Here is an 8,600-nt window from a genome sequence, read left to right as displayed (position 1 = left end):
TTTATGCATAAATAAAGCCTATGACAACAATAACACAAACAATGGAAGAGGGGAAACAGAAGAATCCTGTTGTAAGGATCTCATACTCTTTGTTGGAGTGGCATAATATTACTTAAAAGTAGATTATGGTAAGTTAAAGATGTGTACTACAAATCCTAAAGCAACCACTAAGAGACACAGCTTATAAGCCAACAAAGAAGATAAAATGAAATCATGAAAATAGTTAACCCAAAGAAGGCAGAAAAAGAGGAAAAGAGTTTTTCAGTCCCACTGCTCTCAAATTCCAGAGGACAAACAAATGCCTCTCTGGAAGAGCCAGCCGCTGTCCCTGTGAGTCCTGGCTGTTCACAGTACAACCCACACCAAAGTCATCTCCTTCCCAAGCTCCTAAGCTGCCTATTCTGGGGAAGTAGATGCCTCATGAATCTCAGCGTGTGCATACATGATCAGGCACATGCATGTGCACACACCACACCACACCTGAATCATGTCCTTGTCTCCACCACAGGGCTCTCACTGTCACCCAAGTGCCCTTTCCTGCCTTTGGGTGACCCCCAAATTGCAGGAGCCCCTTCCCCTCAGCTGAGCTCCAGGTCATCCCCAGCTTCTGCCTGCTAGTGCCCCTGAAATGGAAGCTGCCCTGAACCCTGACTTGCTCTCTCTAATGGCTCATCTGTAAAGTAGGGAAACCCCTCAGCAGATGTGACTGCTCTGTGAGAAAAAACAAGAGCCATAGAAATTAAAATGTTAGTATACTGTCATCTCCACCCAGCCTCTATCCCTGGGGTTCTCCCTAAATTCTTCTGGATTTCTCATTGTTTCCTCCTTTGAGTCCCTGGAAATGCCTCCCCACTGGGTATCTCATCCTCCACTGGGAATCCCCTGGAGCCACAGGTCTACTTATCCATCCCTCCTCTCAGCCTCATAGAGCAGTACCTTGGAGCTGGGCACTGACCTCAGGCCTTACCTTTTCAGAGGTGAAACCAAAGCCACAGAATGCTACGACCCAGCGGGAGTCCTCTACAGGCTACCACGGTGAGGTTGAGGATGAAAAGACAAGAGATTTATGGGGGATTTGAGGTGGGTAAACATGAGATTGGAATTGAACTCCACATTTACCATTGACAAACCTACATTCACATCCCAGCTATCATTTAACATTTATGACACTTTAATTAGTTATCTTCTTTAAGCCTCAGTATTTTCATCTGTAAACCGGGTTAATAAATAGTATTCGTCTCTTAGGGTTCCTGTGAATATTAGAGATACTCTATGGAAAAACCTTTGGAACCATGCCTGGCATGTAGTAAGTACTCAATAAATGCTAACTTGTAGTACTGTTGCTGAGACTAAGACTGCTTGGAGCCTCTCCGATGCTGCCTTGTGTGTGGGGTGTGAGGGAGAAAACGGTGGTGTAGACAGAAGAGTCCAAGAAGACCTAGATTTGAGGCCAGGCTCTTCTTGCTAGGTGAGACTAAACAAGTCACTTAGACTCTCCTAGGCTTGATGGGGTTAGTTTTTCATTCATTCATTCATTCAACTTCAAAGAGCTACTCTAAGTTAGCTGCAAATGAAAATGTTTATTAAAATCCCTTGGTGCATTCATGTATTCCTTCAACACAACACTTACTGAGCACGTACGTACTCTGCAGTGGGCTCTGTGCCGGGCACTGGGACAGAGATGAGTAAGACATGGTCTCCCCACCAGCAACACTTTCAGTCTAGCGGGGAGCTAGATCAGCAAGCCAGCAATTATGGCACGATAAAGACATGTCCAGGGCCTTGGCTTTAATGGTGAGGAGAAAGACTGGAAGCTTGAGGACTGAATGAAGTGAAGGATGAGTTTATTTTCACCAATGACAGACTAGAACTCCATATGCTGAGGGTAAGAGGGGAGAAGTGGAAGATATCCTGAGGACAAAAGAGAGGAAAGACATCTCTTTCACTGGGAATAGAAAGAAGAGAGAAAGATGAGCACAGTAGCCAGTTTGTGGGGACGGGGAAGTTAAAGGAGCTCTTGTCTGTGGTGCTGACATTTACAGGGGAGGAGCTGTGTCTCTCTCTGCAGAGAGCACATGACGGCTGGCCTCTTCATCTCAGCCCTCCTATCTGTCCCCCTCCTCTGCTACTCAGAACATTAAGCCTTGCAGGGTGATTTAGTTGTGTTGGTCTTTCGCCTCTACTAGTCTGTAAATTCTTTACCTTGAAGGCTCCAGAGCAGCAGAACCTCTTTTTCTCTGGTTTCCAGAATCCCCCCATTTGCTCCTGGTTCTCATTCCACCCCTCTTCCCTCTTTTTCTGTCTCCTTCACTGACACCTGTTATGTTACTCTGTCGGCCCCTTAAGATTCTATCCATGCCCTCAATAACATTATAATCCCCATCTCCAGCTTTAATCCTTCATCTGAGCACTCCACCTTATTTCCAGTTGTTGACTGGACATCTCTTCATTTGTGAGTTTTCACGACATCCAAATGGGTTTATTAAGTGTACCTGCCAGCACTCCAACACTGTTCCTCCTTCCTCAGGTTTTAGCAGTCATCATAGCTGAAAAACAAAAGCAAAAAAAAAACCTTGAAGTTATTGTTGATTCCTCTGTCTCTCTCCACTTCCAGTTAGTTCTCAGGTCTGATTGATCTGTCTCTAGAAACATCTATTCATCTCTCTTAAGACCTTCCTTAGCCAGTAAACTGATCTCCTCATCTTTTACAGTCTTTTTCATTCCTTCTGCCCTGCCTTGAGGAGCTTATTATTCTACATTTCCTTTACTGACTGCTTTGGAGCCCAGTGTCAAAGAAGCTCCTTTAGGAGTTTACCTAAGTAACCTTAAGATACAAAACAGGAGAGCAAATTACAGTTCACATGACGGAGACAGACCAACCTTGCCCAAGTTAAGAGGTTCGTGGGCAGCCCATGCCAGCTTTTTCTCCCCCTTAAGGATGACCACCCTGCGGTATTTGGGAAGGAGGAGCGGGGGTCCCTAAATGTCTTCTTGGCCACTGCTCCTCCGTGTTGCATTTTCCTCCACGCCCCTTTATTCTATCACAGATCACCTCTCACCTCACTCACTCTCAGCTCCTCAATTCCACTCCCCCACCCCCGGAAAGTCTTCAACAGACCTCCCCTAAGAGTTCTTACCACCTCCCTGCAAGTGCTGTCTGGTCTTTGCCCAACCACAACGAAAGTACATTTCCCAAAATCTGAGTTATTCTGACTAAAATAATGCTCTAAGAGTTCCAGAAACACATTCCAGGGTGGGCTTTGGAATTCCAAACCCACTTCCTTTTGAGGTCTCTCTGTGAACTTAGAGATGTTCCTCTTTACTCTTCTGAGTATTCAGAGGGTGGCTATAGTAACACCAATATAGACATTGATTTTCAGAGACAATACGTTTAAACCTATAAGAAGGAAGAATACTTCTTCCTAGTTGCTCCACAATTCATAAGGCTTCTCTAACCTTCAATGTAATTAGTAGTAACAGTAAAATGATCAACTGCCTCATTTGCCTGAAAGGTTTCCTGGGACACCAGATGTTCAGGTCTAACACCAGGTAAGTCTCAGGCAAGCCAGGACTAGTTGGTCATCCTGAAGTTAAGAGCATGCACTCTGGAGTCTGTCTGGGTTCAAATCCAGCTCTGCCATTTACCAGCTGTATGATCTTGAACTAGACTTAATCTCTCTGTGCCTCACTTTCTTCCTCAGTAAAATTAAGAAGATTAAAAAAAGTTAATACATGAAAGCATTTAGAACACTGCCTGACATATGGTAAATGTCCAATAGGCGTCAGCTACTTTTATGCATATCAGTGTTAATTCCTCTAATCATCACACCTACCACCACCAAATGGCGCTCCCTAAGAATCTGGATAAGATGTGAGTCCAGTATTGAATCAAACATCTTTAATCTTAATAACTGCTCTCTTAATTATACAAAAACCTGGCCAAAGCTTTGAAATTACTGCTCTCAGAGCCCAGTTAACTGTTTAGCTTCTTACCATCTTCTCCCTGTTCCTCATTCACCTTACCCGACAAGCAATGCTCGAGCACTTCCTGTGTGCTTATGGTGGCTCTGTGCTTGGAGCTTCAGAGAACACAATAGAAGTATGCTGTTACCCCTGTTCTCCTGGAACTCACATTCTGAAAGGAATGCAAGCATCATCCATGACACTGATGACAAGGCCAGGCAGGAGGCCCCACATCCAGTCTAGAGGGTCTTAGGAAGGGAGAAGTCTCTGTGGCCCGTTGTTTGTGTACAGGGAGACCAGAAGTACTCCTCAGCAACTTTCCTCTGCCCTTTCCACACAGTGTACCCGAGGCACAAAAGTGAGGCCATCATTCCTGACTTGTTCCTCTCTCCTGATAAGCCCCACTTGGTTCTTCCCAGGCTTCTTGGACCAGAGATTCTTCATATACTCTATTTTCCTCCTAATCAAGGACCTTCTTCATCCTTTCTATTGCCTCTGGCCCATCACTCTCTTTTCTCTCCTATACCACACCTACTTTCCTCCTAATCTTTTACTCAGCAATCAAATACCTGGAGTATCACAGATAAACAGCATCTTGTAAGTTTACATTTCACATACAAAGCCAAGCGCTCCCTAAGGACAAGGAATGTCTTGTTCATCTCTGTAGCTCCCATTACACCTGACATAGTACATGTCTGTGCCCCAAAAGAGTAGACATACATACACGAAGAGGTGGATCTTCATCACAAACCCCGCAGGCCCTAAAATAAAAATAGGTTTTCTTCCATTGACCATTTTGTTCTAACAGTCTCTGATCCCCACTCCTGAGGCCAGCTCAGGGCCAAAGCCAATGGGTAAGGATGGAAATAGCAGCACCTTCAACATCTCCTACGCCAACTTCTTCCTGGGGGGCTTCCCTGGATTGCGAGAGTGGAGGCGCCTCCTGGTCCTGCCTCTTACTTTTGCCTATGTGACCATCGTCTCTGCCAATGCCCTCATCGTCCACACGGTGGCAGCCCAGCAGAGCCTGCATCAGCCCATGTACATGCTCATTGCCCTGCTCTTGGCTGTCAACCTTTGTGCTGCTACAGCAGTGATACCCAAAATGCTGGAGGGCTTTGAGCATTATGTTAACCCCATATCACTGCATGGCTGCCTGGCCCAGATGTTTTTCATCTACTTCACTCTCCTTCTGGACTACAACCTCCTGCTGGCCATGGCCCTAGACTGCTTGGTGGCCATCTGCCACCCACACTGCTATAGTGACCTGATGACCTCCCATCTGCTAGGCGTGCTGGCCTTTTTTGCCCTGACACGGAGCCTGGGAGTGGCACTGCCCTTGGTAGTGCTAACCTCATGAGCTTGATTCTGCCAGACAGCAGTGATCTGACACTTTACCTGTGAGTACATAGCACTGCTGAGCATAGCTTGTGGAGACTTGACCTTCAACAACCGGTTGGGGCTGGCCATGCGTTTGGTCACTGTGACCTTTGATCTAGCCCTGCTGGGGACCTCCTACACTGGCATCATCTATGCTGCCTTCTGGATATCTCCTGGGGGAGCCCGAACCAAGGCCTTGCACACGTGTGGCTCCCACCTATTGGTCATCCTCACCATCTACCTCTCTAGTCTCTCCACTTCCATCGTTTTCCGAGTAGCCAAGACTGTGTCTCAGGATATCTAGAACCTGCTCAGTGCCATCTATCTGCTGCTCCCAGGAGCCTTGAATCCTGTCATTTAGGGGGTGAGGATCAGAGAGATCAGGCAACATGTAGAAAAGATGCTCTGTGGAAAGGAATTAGCCCAGGAGGTTAGGGAGAAGCCAGAGAGGCTGCAAAATATGAGAGTGAAGGAGAAACTGCCAGGGTGAGAGAACTTCATCAACTTGGGAAATTGGGGCTGTGACCTCTGGGAACAAGAGATAAGCAGGCAGTACTGAGGGACAGGCTGGAATTTTCTGAGATTATGGACTCAACAGCAGGTTCATTGTTGGTAAACTATTCCTTTTTGAATTCTTAGAATGCTCTGTTTTCACTCCAATAATAAAATTGCTTTTCCTTATTTATCCTTGTTAGTTTAGTTTCTCTGTCCTCTTCTCCCTGACTCCTGAGAAAGCCCCCAATTAATACCTGGATATATGGAGCTCCACTGGAAGTTGTGTAGAGCAAGTTGCACAGACCACAACTTGCCCTGAACACCCAGTCTGAAACAAATAAACAGGCCAGGCTCTTCTCTGGTGCCCAGTCTCTCCCAGATACAGAGTAAGACTTGACATGAAGCCCAGTCTCACCGAATATACAGGTCAGTCTTGATGCCACCAGTCTAATGCAAGCACACAAGTTAGCTTCTAGAGTCCAATCAGTTCCAAACACAGGTGAGGCTCTGCCTGATATTCCCAGTCTGATAGCCCCAGGCACACAGGTCAGGCCTACCCCAGGGGTCCAGTCTAGCCCAAACAGGTCAAGTCCAGCCAGGGGGCCCTCCAGTCTGACAGACACCCAAGCCAGGTCTTCTCCTTGGGACCCAAATTCATCCAAAGACCAGACTAGGCCCTTATCTGTACTTGAGCTTGACCCAAACCCATAGGTCATGCCACTCTTTCCCATGGTAGCCAGTGTGATTTATCTAAGTCACCCCTACTTGAAAGACCTCCATAGCTGTCATCTATAGAATGGAGTATCTATCCTTCAGGGACGTCCCAGAAAGAGGCTATGGTGTCCCATACTGTGCAGGACCATCTGTAAACCACCCAAGTTTTCTCTTCCTCTATCACTTGATCATATGGAATGTCCCATGAGGCCATGGGTGCAGGCTGGGAGAGAGGTGTAGCAGGAGTGAGAACCATGGGCATTTGGGCCAATTCTTCAGTAGATTACTTGTGCTTTCAGGGCCTGCTTGAGCCCAGTCTTGTATATACCACTTCCATTTGATGATGGAATGCTACTATGCATGCCCAACTTTAGGCTTAGGGGGTCAGACAACACCCAGTTCATGACAGGCAGCTCAGGTTGCATGGTAACTTGGTGGTCTTTGGTTAGGCAGTCTCCAAGGCCCAGTAGCAGCCTAAAGCTGTCTCTCACAAGGTAAGTATTTATCAAGAGAGGATGGCAGGGCCTGCCAAAGGCTTCCAACAGCATCCCTATCTGCCACTGATACTTGAGCAGCTTGCATGGCAGACTGGACCTGTTGCAGAGCCACGTTTGTTCTTTGTCCTGGGCCCCACTCAAAACTAGCAGCTTTTAGGGTCACATGGTAAATGGGCCAGAGTAGCACATCTAAATGAGGAATATGTTGCCATGTCGCCTCCAAAATCCAGAGGCCCACTAGGCCTTATGCCTCTCTTTTGGTTGTAAGAGGAGCCAGATAGAAGAATTTATCCCTCATCATAGAAGGAATAGCCCAACATGCCTTATACCATTGGACCCCAAGAAATTTCACTGAGGTAGAAGGTCCCTGAATTTTTGTCCGATTTATTTCTCATTCTCTGACACACAAACGTCTTACCAGTGAGTCTAGAGTAGCTGCCACTTCCTGCTAGGTCCAATCCGCATCTCAATGTAATGGAGCATTGTGATGTACTGTGGAAAGGAAAAGTGATCAAGATGAACTAAATTATGACACTGGGCTAGAGAGCTGATAACTGATACACCCCTGAGGCAGAACATATACATGGTCACCCAGACCCTTGCCTCTTTGTTTGATTAGGAGTATCCAGTGATGGTATTCTGCATCTCTCTGTTGCCACATCACCCCCATGGACTATCAGAGCTCTCTTTACTACTGAAAAGTCATGCTTAAATCTCATCAAATTAGAGAACCAACTCAGAAAACTCATCCTTAGGATTCCATTCCTCTAGAATCATTTCCAGTATCAGAACCTATATTAGTCAGTGTTCTCATTCTCCAGAGAAACAGAACCAATAAGGTGTGTATACACACACACACACATACACACACACACAAACACACAATCTTATCTATATATTCAGTTGACCCTTGAACAATGCAGGGATTAGTTGCAGGACACACAGAGGATACAAAAATCCACGGATGCTCAAGTTCCATACAGTGTCTATATCCACGGGTCCACATCCACAGATTCAACCAACCACAGACTGTGTAGTACTGTAGTACTTACTGAAGAAATCCAAGTGTAAGTGGACCCGTGCAGTTCAAACTCATGTTGTTCAAGGGTCAACCATATACATCTCTCTCTCTATATATATAAATATATATACACACACACATATATATAAAGTAATGCGGGGGACTTCCCTGGTGGTGCAGTGGTTAAGAATCCGCCTGCCAATGCAGGGGACACAGGTCCAAGCCCTGGTCCAGGAAGATCCCACATGCCGTGGAGCAACTAAGCCCGTGTGCTACAACTACCCAGCTTGCGCTCTACAGCCCGCGAACCACAACTACTGAGCCTACGTGCTGCAACTACTGAAGCCCACGCACCTAGAGCCCATGCTCCGCAATAAGAGAAGCCACAGCAATGAGAAGCCCGTTCACTGCAATGAAGAGTAGCCCCCGCTCACCACAACTAGAGAAAGCCCGTGCGCAGCAATGAAGACCCAATGCAGTCATCAATAAATAAATAAAGATAGATAGATAGATAGATAAATAAATAAATA

At 46.3% G+C, this 8,600-nt stretch overlaps 1 pseudogene; it reads left to right on the top strand.

Moving 5' to 3' along the window:
• The first annotated feature begins 4,813 nt into the window (after positions 1–4,813).
• On the top strand, positions 4,814–5,833 carry LOC137772207 (olfactory receptor 52E8-like; annotated as a pseudogene).
• The last annotated feature ends 2,767 nt before the right edge of the window (positions 5,834–8,600 follow it).

Source organism: Eschrichtius robustus, chromosome 11 (genome assembly GCF_028021215.1).
Source record: "Eschrichtius robustus isolate mEscRob2 chromosome 11, mEscRob2.pri, whole genome shotgun sequence".
In the NCBI taxonomy this organism is placed as follows: domain Eukaryota; kingdom Metazoa; phylum Chordata; class Mammalia; order Artiodactyla; family Eschrichtiidae; genus Eschrichtius; species Eschrichtius robustus.
The sequence above is the reverse complement of the archived record's forward strand: the minus strand, read 5'-3'. Positions and strand labels throughout refer to the sequence as shown.